A 15965-nucleotide genomic window follows, 5' to 3' on the forward strand; every position below is an offset into this window, starting at 1 on the left:
CAAACTGCACAGGAGTCAAAAAAGACACAGGAAGTGGTCCAGGGTGGTGGTTCAAAAGTAAATTGGGCAGTTGTGTTTGCATGCACAACATGGTATCGGTGCCCAGTAACCACCTTCCGATGGGTTCATTCTTTCACTTTGAACATGGCCCTATGTACAGCCTCTGGGATAGGTAATTACTCAGTCTCCTTATGCTTGTAAGATGTAAAATCTTCTAAAGAAACAGCGTAGCTGGCAATCTAAGCAACAAAAATAACAGCAGTGTGTCCTTGTCAACATTTTTTTTTAGCTCCAGTAATTGTATTTGGAAGAGCAAAAATTGAACTCGAACATAATGAGATGAAATTACAGAGTGTGGTGTGCGCAGCAATAAAGTATTAATAGTGGCAGGCGTGCTTGAAATTCATCCAATTATTCAGCATTCCCTGTACTAAAATGATCTTCAAAACGGTCATTTAAAAACATGAAACATTTCAGCTAAGAAAATACAAAGAGAAAAACCCAATCACCAGCACATATATTGTCTGTCAGGGATTAGTTACTTGTAACATGAGCCTTGATTGGTCAGGATAAGGAGACTTCTGTAGACTATTAAAGCAGACCTTCAGGACTGAATTTCCTCTTTAACTGTTGCTTAATGAAGACTTCTTCAGGTTTACTGTGTGAACGGCTTCCAAACATCCATGTGACCATGTCCCATACCCCACTTGTGGCACCAAGTTATTATTTTTCTTACACAATTTGACTAAGTATAATCCATATTTGCCCCAACCCCCCCCCCCCACAAAGTATGATCCATATTTGCCCCAACCCCCCCCCCCCCCCCCCCCCGTTTCCCTCCTTCAGGCAGTTAATGCAGTTTGCATATTCCAGGTGCTTTTTGCATTTTCCAATACACGCTTTTGATCCATTAAAGTCTATGGAACCAAAAACCAGAAGCAAGTCCCTGGCCCTTTCCATAAAAAGCATAGATGTGAACATGACCCATAAGAAACTATGTTAAATGAACTGTAGTGTGCTTCTGCAAAACTGAAAATGCACTAAAATATGCATAGGTGTGAATCAGGCCTTAGAGCAGGGGTAGGCAACCTGGTGCCCTCCAGCTGTTGCAGAAATACAAGTCCAATCATGCCTCTGTAATTGTAACTGCCAGCCTTGCAATGCCTCATGGGAAATGGCGCTTTACTGACGTATTTGCGGGGGTATTCGGCTAGAGGGGCGCTTTTACCCCCACTAGCAGCTGAAAAAGGGTTAAAACCACCCGCAAAGTGCCGCTGCAGCAGCACTTTGCCAGTGGTATAGCCGCGATGCCCATTTATTTCAATGAGCAGGAGCAGTATACACACCGCTCCTTCACCGCTCCAAAAGATGCTGCTAGCAGGACTTTTTTTTACCGTCCTGCTAGTGCAACGCTCCAGTGTGAATGCCCTCCGGGTCACATTAAAGACTATACAGAAATGCATTTGGCCTTTGGGTTGGCAGTTGTCAGCAGTCACAGATTTTAGTATAATGTAGCTGTTCTTAAAAGAAACTTGTAATGAGATAAAAGATATTAAAATAATAGGCTACCTCTAGATCTTATACTTTAAGTTCTGACTTAATTGGCTACATGCTAGTTCTGGATCAGTGGCTCAGAAAGCTCTTAAAGTGCAACTAAAACCAGTTTTGTATTGAGCGGTGAAATATTAGAATTCTTGTTTTTACAGCTAACCAGTACTAAGTTAAAGCCCAACTCCAGGCAAATAAAACATCATCCCTTACTGCAAGGCTTAATTGCTCATTTATGTCTAGAGAAACAATAAAATGAGATTTACCTAATCTTTCACTCCTCCCCACAGCTAGAACGATGTCCAAAGTGTCTGCACCCCATGTTCCACTGATCCAGAGTCCTGCCATCATCAAGACCAGAACAGGGTCCATTGTCCTGCACTGGATGTGAGGACGCAGAGGGACAGTCCGCCACAGGATCATGGGGGGTGCACCCCCTTACGGGGGAGCAAAAGATCAAGTAAAAGTGTTTATCCTCTCCACTAGACAAAACGAGCCAATAACCTGTGCAGTGTGGACAAGGTTAGCTCGGGCAGGTTGGCTGGGCGAGATCACGTAATATTACGTCATCTCGCCAAACAGCCAATAGGGCGCGCGCCCCCCGCTAGCCCCTGACGCACGAGCCCACGAGGCACCCGAGATCGCTCGTTACAGAACGAGAACCAGGAGCTGTGAGCGTAAACACACAGCTCCCGGTCCTGTCAGGGGGAGAAATGACTGATCGCATGTTCATACAATGTATGAACAACGATCAGTCATTTCCCCAAGTCAGTCCACCCCCCCTTCAGTTAGAACACACCCATGGAACATACTTAACCCCTTCCTTGCCCCCTAGTGTTAACCCCTTCCCTGCCAGTGCCATTTTTATAGTAATCAATTCATTTTTATAGCACTGATCGCTATAAAAATGCCAATGGTCCCAAAAATGTGTCAAAAGTGTCCGCCATAATGTCGCAGTACCGATAAAAATCGCTGATCGCCGCCATTACTAGTAAAAAAAATATATATTAATAAAAATGCCATAAAACTATCCCCTATTTTGTAAACGCTATAACTTTTGCGCAAACCAATCAATAAACACTTAATGCGATTTTTTTAACGAAAAATATGTAGAAGAATACGTATCGGCCTAAACTGAGGAAAAAATTGTTTTTTTATTTATTTTTGGGGGATATTTATTACAGCAAAAAGTAAAAAATATATTTTCAAAATTGTCGCTCTATTTTTGTTTATAGCGCAAAAGCTAAGAACCGCAAAGGTGATCAAATAGCACCAAAAGAAAGCTCTATTTGTGGGAAAAAAAAGCACGCCAATTTTGTTTGGGAGCCACATCGCACGACCGCGCAATTCTCAGTTAAAGCGCCGCAGTGCCGAATCGCAAAAAGTGGCCTGGTCTTTGACCAGCAATATGGTCCAGGGCTGAAGTGGTTAAAGTGATTGTAAAGGGTAAAACATTTTTTTTTATAATTGCCCTGCGATCAAGGCCTTCTGGGCGGACATTGGGGCTCAGATAGTGAAGATCCTGCAGACTGATCTCCCCCTCTCTCTGGTACACTTCCTACTCCAAGTCCCTTCCACTTAGCCACTACAAAGGAAGCGCTCTTCCCCATCTCCTTAACGCAGCCAAATGCCTCATACTAATTCATTGAAAGAGTGCACACGTTCCTATCTGTGAGGGCTGGATCAGGAAGGTATCTGAGATAATAGAAGCTAAAGAGTGGATTGCGACCTGCAAGGGCACGCAAGATCGCTTTGACACAATATAGGCCACCATTGGTTATGACGAAAACCTTATAGGCTGAAACGCGCCAACCTTTCCTATTGCGTTTGTCTACAGTTGCTTGTCAATAAATACGCTTATTGTTTAAGAGCAACAACCGGAGTGCGGATCATCCTTTCCTCTGCATTATACCTCTGGCTTAAATATGGGTTCATCTAGATTAGACATGGCTATACTCTTAGTTGACCCTTCGTTTGGACAACTTGGACGATCTTAGGCCCCCTCTTTTTAAGTTCCCTCATTACTAGACTTTATGATCAGACACGGTGCATACGAATATCATCTCTGTTTGGTTTTGCATCCATAGGCCTTCCTGAAGAATTACTTGCCTTTGGAAATACCACTTATTTATAGCACTTATCCCAGATAGCAAGCAATTATGCTGCGAGTTTGAAAATGACTTGCTAAGCTATTGCTAGACCTGCCAGGCTTCATGAGTTTGTTGCACAATAGCAGCAAGTCCGCATGACTTCACATCAACTTTCTTTGTAAATATTCTTTCTGCAAGTTCTGGTTCAGTTATGTTGTGCAACAGTCATCCCACCACAGGGGGTCAGTGTGGCTGACCTTACATGCTGTAGACTTGCAGAGCTCTTGCTGTAGACTCACCACTGCAATTTTGCTCTTGCATTGGAAAAGTGCAAACCAGAACTTGTGCTTCAATAGCTAGATTCAGGTAGATGGGCGCATCTTTGACGTGGTGTAGCGTATCGTATTTACGCTATACGCCGCCGTAAGTAAGTGAGTGAGTGAGGCAAGTGCTGTATTCACAAAGCACTTGCCACTAGCGTCAATGGGCCGGCGTAAGCGTGCCTAATTCAAATGAGGATGAGGGGGGCGTGTTTTATGTAAATTACTCATGACCCGACGTGATTGACGTTTTTTACGAACGCCGCATTCGCCGTCCGTGTACATATCCCAGTGTGCATTGCTCCAAAGTACGCCGCAAGGACGTATTGGTTTCAACGTGAACGTAAATTACGTCCAGCCCCATTCACGGACGACTTACGCAAACAACGTAAAATTTTGAAATTTCGACGCGGGAACGACAGCCATACTTAACATTGGCTAGGCCACCTAGGGGGCAGCTTTATCTTTACGCCGGCGTACCTCTTACGGAAACGGCGTATCTTTACTGCGACGGGCAAGCGTACGTTCGTGAATCAGTGTATCTAGTCATTTGCATATTCTACGCCGAACTGAAGCGCCACCTAGCGGCCAGCGGAAATATTGCACCCTAAGATACGACGGCGAAGGCCGTCGTATCTTAGCTAGTGTAAGATACGAGTGTATCTCAGTTTGAGCATACACTTAAACATACGACGGCTTAGATTCCGAGTTACGACGGCGTATCTACTGATATGCCGGCGTAACTCTTTGTGAATCCAGCTACAAGTGTACTTGCAAAACACATGAAGCACAAGTTCTGGTTTGCACTTTTCCAATACAAGAGCAAAATTAGTACAAAAGTACAACTTGCCAGTGAAATTGTGCAGCAAGTTAACAGACTTACAATTCAACACTGCCACAAATTTGTGAAAAGTTACCTTTGCTATCTGGGAGGCTTTTTTTGTGAAGTTCTGTGTAACCTTTGCGTCGTCCTACTACACAAAATAGCAGTCCCTTGAATGTCCGTTTACTTCTTTCTTGTAGTCAAATATCATAAATAAAGATTACATTACAAGGTTTAAAAAAATAAACAAACATCTAATACTTACCTTCTTTGTGCAATGGTTTTGCACAGAGCTGCCCCGATCGTCCTCTTCTAGGGTTCCCCTCCGATACCCTAGGTTCCTCCTCGTCTCAGTGTGCCACCATAAGAAGCCGCTTCCCATTGTGCCACTCCTGCAGGCTAGTTCCAAGCTGTGCTGCTTGTGTTCATAGACACAGACAGTGTGGGTCAGCCCTGCCCCCTCACCACAGGAATTGACCGACAGCAGCAGGAGCCAATGACTCCCCTCTGCTATCAACGTGCCTTGTGAGGAGAGAAAAGGCAGAGAAATCTGCTGCTGGATCAAGTAAGCATAAGTGTAGCTGGCAGGGGGAGCTACACACAGGTTTTCTTACCTTAATGCAAAGAATATGTTAGGATCAAAAAACCTTGAAAACCACTTCAAACCTATCCCCCCACTTACAGTCATAGTGACAACCGTCTCCAATAGGGACTGGGGTAGGCATTTTTATTTCTATGTTGCTGTTGGAGACATTCCCTCACTTCCTGTTTGATGAATCCTTTGCCACTGTGACAACAAGTGAAGAAACATCTAAGGCCTCGTACAAACGGACGGACTGTCCGCTGAAAACGGTCCGCCGGACTGTTTTCAGCGGACATGTCCGCCCGGAGATTTCTGTCTGATGGTTGTACACACCGTCAGACATAAATCCGCGCGTACACGATACGCGGTGACGTGGCCGTGCCGATGACGCGGCGACGTGCACGGCCCTGGAAGTTCAATGCTTCCACGCATGTGTCGAATCACTTTGACGCATGCGAGGGATGGCGGCCGATCGGACATGTACGGTGAGTCTGTACAGACAACCGAACATGTCCGACGGACAGGCTTCCAGCGGACATGTTTCTTAGAAACATTTGTCCGGCGGAAAACGGTCGGCTGGACAAATGTCCGCTGGAAACCTGTCCGGTCGGCCGTACACACGACCGAACATGTCTGCTAAAACTGGTCCGCGGACCAGTTTCAGCAGACATGTTCGGTCGTGTGTACGGGGCCTTACAGAGCCCCCATTAGTAGTAAAAACTTGAAAGGTATCCTAGCCCTTCTCCACTCTATCCAACTAAAAACAAAAGGGGGGAAAAAAAACACGTTTGGCTGGATATACACTATTTTAAACAGTGAATATATTTGCAGCTGGCTTTAGTAATATAAAGTAATTTGCATGGTATGGAAATCTGTTGATTAAAATAATTGCATTCTCTCACGCAGATCCCAAGCCAGTATAAAGACTGAAAGACACAGATTCCTAGTCCAGATAGTTACATAAAAAAGAGTCCCACGGGCCCAATGTGCTTTGTGCTGCCAACCCACAACCTCTTGACACAAAAGTGAAAGGCAGCTAACTGGAAACTCCTAAAACTATGCATTTTTAATAAGACAAGTGGAAAGCTTCAGTAAGATTGAATTCAATGATGGGTAAATACGAAACTCTTTAAAAAAAATAAGTTTTCATCTCAAGGCACATAATTACGAATCTTCATGCTGAGCGTAAATCCACACCACTCAGTTTGTAAAGGGTATATTGTTTTAAAAGTAAATTCAGGGAGAATGAAATAAACAAATTAAAAATACACTGAAAGATATATTTTTTTACCTAGGCAATATGGCCATTCTTCCGAAGAGAAGGTGGGACTTTAAAGGGTTTGTAAAGGAAATTTGTATTTATTTTTTAAATAACAAACATGTTATACTTACCTCCACTGTGCAGTTCATTTTTCACAGAGTGCCCCCGTTCCACGTCTTCTGGGGTCCCTCGGCGGCTGTCTTGGTCCTCCCCGCAATTAGTCACCACAGTCATGCGAGAGCTCGCATGGTGGTCAGTAATTGCGGGCGCTCTCCTGTGATACAGCGAGCGGCTATCACTCGGCCCCGCCCCTTGGCGCGCCGCGTCACTGGATGCGATTGACAGCAGCGCCAGCCAATGTCTGCGCTGCTCTCAATCCATCCGCGCTAGCCAATCAACGGCCAGGCTGAGCGGTAAAGAGAATATCGGGACCGCGCGGGACTTTCGAGGGGTCAGGTAAGTATAACGGGGCTCGGGGGGGGGGGGGGGGATGCAACATGCATAGATTGCATTAAGGTGAAAAAACATTTTCCTTTACAACTCCTTTAAATGAGAAGCACAGCAACATGCAACTCCATACCTAATTATATAGAATAGGAGGGTTTTAAAGACTTTGAGCGAGGCACGAATTCAAGGCTAACAAGCAATAAATGTAGAACAAATACGTTTTATTATTCTACAGCCGTAAATGACACAATGTATTTTCTTACAGTATTATCATGCATAATTACATGGACGAGCATTGTATAGCAAGACCACACAGGCAATCATAAAGCATGTCAACTGTATTAAAGCTTCTTACAAAATATAATTAATAAAAACGTCCTCCACATCAATCACCAGGGACAGCATATAGCAAAATATTTTCAGTATATTACAGTTAATAGTTAAAAATGTATTAATAGTGGAACAAGTAGAGCCAACTTGTAGGACATGTAGCATCTATCTAAGCCCAATGCGTTTCGTGGGATGTATACCCACTCTTCAGGGGCGGATGTTGCATGTATCTATAATAAAACATATAACTAACGTAACCATGGTCGCAAGATTGGCCCAGGGAAAGAGAAATGATGGTTATAGAGGGCATGTAACATCCCTCTATATACTCAAGTTGGCCAGGACTGTGCGGCCCGAGGGCAGGGACCACGGGGATATATTACAGTTAATAGTTAAAAATTAATTAATAGTAGAACATGTAGAGCCAACTTGGAGGGCATGTAGCATCTATGCCCACTAGTGCTCTTCTGCGTCCCATTACCTCAGCTCCCGCTGGGGGCTCCTTCCGTGGTCCCTGCCCTCGGGCCGCACAGTCCTGGCCAACGTGAGTATACAGAGGGATGTTACATGCCAACTATAACCATCATTTCTCATTCCCTGGGCCAATCATGCGACCATGGTTACATTAATTATATGTTTTATTATAGATACCGGTACATGCAGCATCCGCCCCTGAAGAGTGGGTTTACATGCCACGAAACGCATTGGGCTTAGATAGATGCTACATGCCCTACAAGTTGGCTCTACTTGTTCTACTATTAATACATTTTTAACTATTAACTGTAATATACTGAGAATATTTTGCTATATGCTGTCCCAGGTGATTGATTGATGTGGAGGACGTTTTTATTCATTATATATTGTAAGAAGCTTTGATACGGTTGACATGCTTTATGATTGCCTGTATGGTCTTGCTATACAATGCTCGTCCATGTAATTATGCATGATAATACTGTAAGAAAATACATAGTGTTGTTCACGGTTGTAGAAAAATAAAACATATTTGTTCTACATTTATGGCTTGTTAGCCTTGAATTCATGCCTCGCTCAAAGTCCCAAAACCCTCCTATTCTATATGGCCATTCTTCTTACCATAAAGGTTCTGCATGATTCAATTACATTTTTGAATCAAAATAATTTTTCAAAGTAGAATTTTTCAACAATTGCATTTTAACGTATTTTTTTCATACAAACCAACCAAAGAAAAGAAAATGGAACTATACCGCTACCCTAAAATCAACCATAAGTTCAAGGACATATGTTTTAAGGCAATAAGCTTATGTCATTCTAATAAATTTAAGAGTTTAAAGAGACTATCTGTCCAAAAAGAAAAAAAAGCGCCAATGCATATCACACTGTAAATAACTATACAACCAATACAGGGCCAGCTATCAGCTGATCAAATATATTGGAGACAAATGCATTTTTATTCCTCAGTCATATTTCCAGGGACTGCAATTCTTTCTTTGTCTTATCTATTTCATGACCATCAGTAACTTCTTCAGGAGACTGCGGTACACGATTGTGTATACCAAGTTTGATTCATTGTCCGAGTAATGGTGATATGGACTATATTTTCCCTAACTTCATAGTTATGGACTAATCATCCATTATTTTGAGGACTGGTGGTTTCATATTTAATTTCTACATATGTTGGTTTGTCACTTAGATTATTTGTCACAGGAGCACTGAGGTGGTTACTTGTTACAATAATCATTTATTCTTTTGCACTTATTAGTATATGAGTGGGTCTCTGGTAGGTTTTCATTATAACCTGGGAGCCCACTCCTTTCAGCTTTTTAGCTGTGTTCTTTGCACATTAAATATTACATATTTGTAATTCACTATCACTTAGACCCTCTGCACACTGGCAGAGGGACGATATTTTCAACTTTCCCCCATAATAGGAGGACAGTTTTTCGGCGCTACACTTTTATTTTTATAGTTTTTCACAATCATCCTTTTGTTGTGTTGGCAGCCTTGGGGTTTTTTTCAGATTTGCGCAATTTTTTTATATAACAATATCACATACCACTTGGCCTCCAACCACATATGAAAACCAACAACTCTCTCGTGGTGAACGATCACAGCATCTCCCTGCAGGGATGTAGTCCCAAGGGAGGAGGCGAGCACGCTGACTAACCCCCGGCCAGAACGGCTCGGATGATGGGGCAAGGTTACTGAGGAGGAACAGGAAGTGAGAAATTCAGACAAAGAAAAAAAACATTTAGGGGGAAATCGAAGGAAAAGGTCAGTGAACAAACAATGCACTAGCTTAAAGGAACCTATTTAGAAAATAAAAAAGGAACCTTTACAACCCCTTTAAAACTGATGACATAAATGAGGCATGATTGCGAAGAGTGGGATATTTTTCTTTGGGCAGATAAAACGTATAAAAGTCCAGTATAGAGACACGGACAATTTTTTTGTTTGGCCGCATGTGTTTATTATACATTAAAAAAATGATATATATTTTTAAGTAAGTTTACGATTTTGGTTTGAGCTGCATTTATAGCCTGTTTACATCTGTGCAGTGCATTTTAGGCATTCTTTATGCGCCACACTTAAAAGGCACACACACATGAAGGGGGCCCGAACAAGAGGCCTAAGCAACTGCTAAATTCATTATTACAAAATATAAAAACTTGACAGAAGATGAAATAAACACTCACCCAGCTGTCCACATTAGGCGGTTTCTGTTCATAGGTCACTTCATTAGAAAATGCTCTTGAACTTTGGAATTACTGATGTTTACAAATTATACTCTGGAATTGAGGTGTGTAGGAGCAAAGCGCTCTTTGGAAATATTGTCTAAAAAGTGATGTTAAAAGATGATGCAACTTGGAACAGCTTATTGTTTTTCATACAAACAACCACGGCAAAAAAAATTATGACAGTTTAGATAATTTTCAAAGATATTCACAGAATTTCAAGCAATGGTGCTCAGGAACAATAGACTTATATTTTTGCAGAAAATAAATCAGGGAATGCTGGCCAGGCACCCCCTGATCAAAAATGAAAAAAAAGGGATTTTTAATAACAGCTTACCTGAAAAATCCTTTTCTTGTAGTACATCACGGGACACAGAGCAGCATAGCCATTACATATGGGTTATATAGTGTACCTTCAGGTGATGGACACTGGCACTCTCCGACAGGAAGTTCCCTCCCTATATAACCCCCACCCATAGTGGGAGTACCTCAGTTTTGTAGCAAGCAATATGCATCCCAAAATTCCCCATAAGAGGGGTGGGAGCTCTGTGTCCCGTGATGTACTACAAGAAAAGGATTTTTCAGGTAAGCTGTTATTAAAAATCCCTTTTTCTTTATCGTACATCACGGGACACAGAGCAGCATAGCCATTACATATGGGATGTCCCCAAGCAATGCTCCATGAGGGGAGGGAGACAACCAGAAAAAACCAAACAGGAGGTGCCACCGGACAGGAGGAGGTTAAATTGCGGCCTGGAGGACCGCCTGCCCAAAAGCTGAATCAGCGTTCCTCCTAACGTCCATTTGATAAAACTTTGCAAATGTGTGGACAGACGACCAGGTCGCTGCCCTGCAGACCTGAGCCATAGGGACCTGGTGATACGCTGCCCAAGAGGCACTCACAGCTCTAGTGGAAGGAGCCTTAACCGATAAGGGTGGACTTTTCCCCTTCAGGCCATAGGCCTGTATAATTGTCTGCCTAATCCACTTAGAAATAGTGGCTTTAGACGCTGCCTGGCCCTTCTTGGGCCCTTCTGGCAGAATGAATAAGACGTCAGTCTTACGAATCTGGGCTGTAGCTTCCAAGTAAATCTTTACAGCTCTAACTATATCCAAGGAATGTAGTAACCTCTCTTCCTTAGAAGAAGGCTTTGGAAAAAATGATGGAAGAATCACATCTTGATTAAGGTGAAAATTAGACACCACCTTAGGCAGGAAGGACGGAAGCGGCCGCAAAACGACCCTGTCCTTATGCAGTAATAAATAAGGTGCCTTACATGACAAGGCTGCCAACTCCGACACTCTTCTGGCGGATGCCATGGCCACCAGAAACACTAGTTTCCTAGTCAAAAGGACCAAAGGGATCGCGGACAAGGGCTCAAAAGGCTGCCTTTGCAAGGCCGATAGAACCAAATTTAGATCCCAAGGATACAGGGGAGCTTTAATCGGGGAATTCACCCGAATAACACCCTGTAAAAAGGATTTCATTAAAGAATGGGCAGCCAAAGGTCTCTGGAAGAAGACCGACAAGGCAGACACCTGCCCCTTGATTGTGCTGACCGCCAAACCTTTTTCCACTCCCAATTGTAAAAACTCCAGGATTCGCCCAATGGTATATTTGCGGGGATCCCATTTCCTGGTCTCACACCAGGTAATATAGGCCTTCCACACCCTATAGTATATTAACCTGGAAACTGGTTTCCTTGCGCTTATAAGGGTGGAAATGACCTGCCCTGAAAGGCCTCTGTTTCTGAGAATCAGGGACTCAGCCGCCAGGCCGTTAAATTTAGGGCCTGTAAGGCAGGATGGTAGAATGGCCCTTGTGAGAGGAGGTCCGGACGTAGAGGGAGGACCCAAGGCTCCTCTACCGTCATCCTTTTTATCAAGGAGTACCAAGGTCTTCGGGGCCACGCTGGGGCCACTAGAATCGCTGGCTTGCGTTCCCTTTGAATTCTGTGAAGAAGACGGGGTAGCATCCGTATTGGAGGGAAGGCATAGATTAGCGCAAACTGATGCCAAGGGCACACCAAGGCATCCGTCCCGCAGGCCAATGGATCCCTCGTTCGAGAGACAAACTTGGCTACTTTGGCATTGAATCTGGACGCCATAACGTCCACCTCCGGAGTACCCCACTTCCGGCAAATGTCCTGGAACACTTCGGGGTGGAGGGACCACTCCCCTGGGGACATCTGTTGGCGGCTGAGGAAGTCCGCCTGCCAATTGTCCACCCCGGGGATAAAGATAGCTGAGATGCAGGGGACATGGGCTTCTGCCCATGAAAAGATCCGATCTACCTCCCTCTGGGCTGCCTGACTCCTGGTGCCGCCCTGGTGGTTTATATAAGCCACGGCAGTGGCATTGTCGGATTGTACCCTTACTGGGGAGCCCTGCAGAATCTCCGTCCAGCCCAAAAGAGCCAACCGAGCTGCTCGGATCTCTAAGACATTTATGGATAGGGCTGATTCTGCCCTTGACCATTTCCCCTGTAGGGTTAAATCGTCTAGGACTGCACCCCAGCCCGATAGGCTGGCATCCGTGGTTACTATCCTCCAAGAGGGGGGACTGAACGATCTTCCTTTCAGAAGATTTTTTGTGACTAGCCACCAACACAGACTCTGCCTTACCGCATAGGGAAGGGAAATGGGAAGATCCAAGGCCTGGAGTTTTTTGTCCCAGGCCGTGAGAATTGCTCTCTGTAGCCTTCGAGAATGGATCTGGGCATAGGGCACTGCCTCGAAGGTGGCCACTAGCTTTCCCAACAGGCGCATGCAGAGGCGTATAGATGGCCTTGTGCTGCTTAAGACTACCTGGATTAATTCCCTTATCGAGTCTACTTTGGACTGGGGCAGGAAGATCCGTTGTCGTCTTGTATCTAAAATTAGACCTAGATACTCCAATCTTCTTGTGGGCTGTAAGGCCGATTTGTCCCGGTTTAGAACCCAACCCAGGGACTCTAGGCAGTTTACCACTAGCAACACTGCCTGATTTAAGCCGGCCGCTGAGTGGTCGACTACCAGAAGATCGTCTAAGTAGGCCATGACCAGAATGCCCTGTTCCCTTAGGATGGCCAACACAGGGGCCAGGATCTTCGTAAAAACCCGAGGGGCCGTGGCTAGTCCGAACGGAAGGGCCACGAACTGATAATGCCGATAGTTTAGGGCAAAACGCAGAAACCTGTAATGGCCTGGGAAAATCGGAACGTGCAGGTACGCGTCCTTTATATCGATGGAGGCCAAGAACTCCCTTCCTTGAAGGGCGGCCACCACCGAGCGAATGGACTCTATTCGAAAGGACCGGACTCTTAAAAAGCGGTTTAATGACTTTAGGTCCAGTATAGGCCTGACGTCGCCGTTTGGCTTTGGGACAATGAAGAGGTTTGAGTAAAACCCTTGTCCTTGCTCCCCTGCTGGTACTTCCATAATCACTCCTTGAGATAGGAGTCGCTCTAGGGCGGACAGAAATGATGCCTGCTTTTGAGGGTCGCCTGGAAGTCTTGACGCTTGAAAGTGAGGAGGGGGGAACTCCCGAAACTCCAGCTTGTACCCCTGAGTCACTGAGGACAGAACCCATTGGTCGGTAACTTTGGCCCCCCACAACTCCGAGAAGAACCGGAGTCTTCCCCCCACCCGAGAGAGTGGGGGCGCCCCTTCACAAGGCTGCCTTAGGGGCAGCCTTAGCCGGCTTACGGTTCCATGGTCTTTTGTTCCCTGCAGCTTGACCCTGTGGCCTGTTTGCAGCTGCGCGTCCAGGAGGCCGTCGATACTGCCTAGAGAATGAGGGCCCTGGGACTGGAGAGGTTGGACGCTTAAAAGAGGGACCCCGGAACCTTTTCTTAACCGGCAAGAGGGTGCTCTTACCACTAGAGATCTTTTGTATATATTTGTCAAGATCTTCTCCAAACAATCTTTCTCCCTGAAAGGAGAATCCAGTAAGGAGTTTCTTGCAGGGGGTTTCTGCAGACCAGTTTTTTAACCAAAGCAATCTCCTCATATGAACCAAAAATAGGGATAAGCGAGAAGCTTGTTGGATCGAATCCTTGATTGCGTCTACCGCGAAACATAAGGCCCTAGGTAGGTCAGCCAGATCCTGAGCTTGTTGGGCTGGGAGGTCCTTTAGGGCCTGCTTTGCTTGGTCCTTTAAAGCCTGGCAGACGCCAATGGCGGCTACAGCCGGCTGGACCACTGCCCCCGCTGTGGCAAAGGATGCCTTCAATAAGGTCTCAAGCCTTTTATCCACAGGGTCTTTAAACATGTGGATATTGTCTACTGGACATGTTAAAGATTTATTGACACATGAGATGGCTGCGTCCACAGTAGGGACAGCCCATTTCTTTGAAAACTCTTCCTCTAAGGGGTACATGACTGCGAACCTTTTGGGAGGCAGAAAAATCCTGTCCGGCTTAGCCCAGTCCTGAAAAATCAGGTCCTTTAACAAAGAATGTACCGGGAATACCAAATTGGCTTGGGGCGCTTTCAGGGAGCCCAATGAGGATACCGCGGAGGCCAGAGGCTGAGGCACAGGTATCTTAAAAGCCAACCGCACCATATCCGTTAGGGACTGAACCCACAGTCTTTCTGCGTGAGAAGCTGAAAAAGGTTCCTCTATTGTAGAATCCTCAGAACCTAAATGGTCAAGGTGATCCTGAGTCTGGTCTCCTTGATCTTCCAATTCGTCAGCGGAGAGGATATCTCTCCAGAGACTCAGACCTGGGAGACGGGGATCTAACCCGCTTCTTCCCTGCCAAAGATGCCGTAATTAGAGCGGCCATCCTCCTTTCCAATCCACCCTAGGTGGAGGCTAACATCTCTTCCGTCACATAGGAAGGAGCTGGTTGAGTAGGGCCAGCCGTAGCACCTAGCAACCCTGATGGCTCACCTAGGACAACAACTTCCGGGCATTCCGGAGTAGTAGGGGCCGCTGGATTTTGGATATCCTCAGAGCCTGATGGAGAACCCTTTGGTTTTTTAACCGTCTTAGCGTTTTTAGCGCTACCTGCACCCTTAGGAGCCATAATATACAAATTCTGAGGCACTCCGCTAGTATACAACTGACTGTAATAGCTGGAGGAAATACACATATAATCAAATAAATGTGAAACAATAGGATAGGGTAATGTTAGAGGGACTCCAAACCTCCCATAACCTATAAAAAAGGAAAATCAATACTGAGCCCCAAGGGCTTCAACTACCAGTCTGGTTTTGACCCCCTAATGCTGGGCTAGGTGAGCACCCCTAAGTGTTCAAAGGCGCTGCTTAGTACACAGGCTTTGAATGCAAACTTTTAAGCCAGAGGCTCCTTTAGTAAGGTGTACTTCCAACAACTGCCACCGGGTGTCACTGTGCCAGAAAGCTCTGTCAAACCTTCCTATGCTGTAGCCAGCATCGCTGCTCTGTGTCCCTTCACAGCCTTCACAGACTGAACAGCCCTCCAGGATTTATCCTCCCTGTGTGCAGTGAGGAGGAGCCGTCCGGCGTCAACCGCCCCCTCCCCGCGGCGGCGTCGCGCGCGCGCCGAACGCCGTCAGTGGAAGCAGGAAGCCATGTGGAGAGGAGCATCAGGACCTGAAACGCTGGAGCAGCAGACACAGGTAAAAGGAAGCTTTCAACTGTCTCCCTAATGGTATGGTTCCCTCTCTGTGGAACACCTTGCCCAAAAAAAGGCCCTCCTTGTGACAGAAGCAGCAGCAGCCTACTAGCCCAGCCAGGGGAACTATACCTGGGTGCTTTGAGCCATCCCGTTTGAAAACTTTGTGGTTCTCCTTTGCCCAGGCCAGAGGCATAAATAGGCTGCCCAAGAATCCCCTGTAGGAAGCCTACTGACAAACCAAGTTCCGTAGGCCCCCTGCTTACCTT

Source organism: Rana temporaria, chromosome 4 (genome assembly GCF_905171775.1).
Source record: "Rana temporaria chromosome 4, aRanTem1.1, whole genome shotgun sequence".
Taxonomy (NCBI): Eukaryota; Metazoa; Chordata; class Amphibia; order Anura; family Ranidae; genus Rana; species Rana temporaria.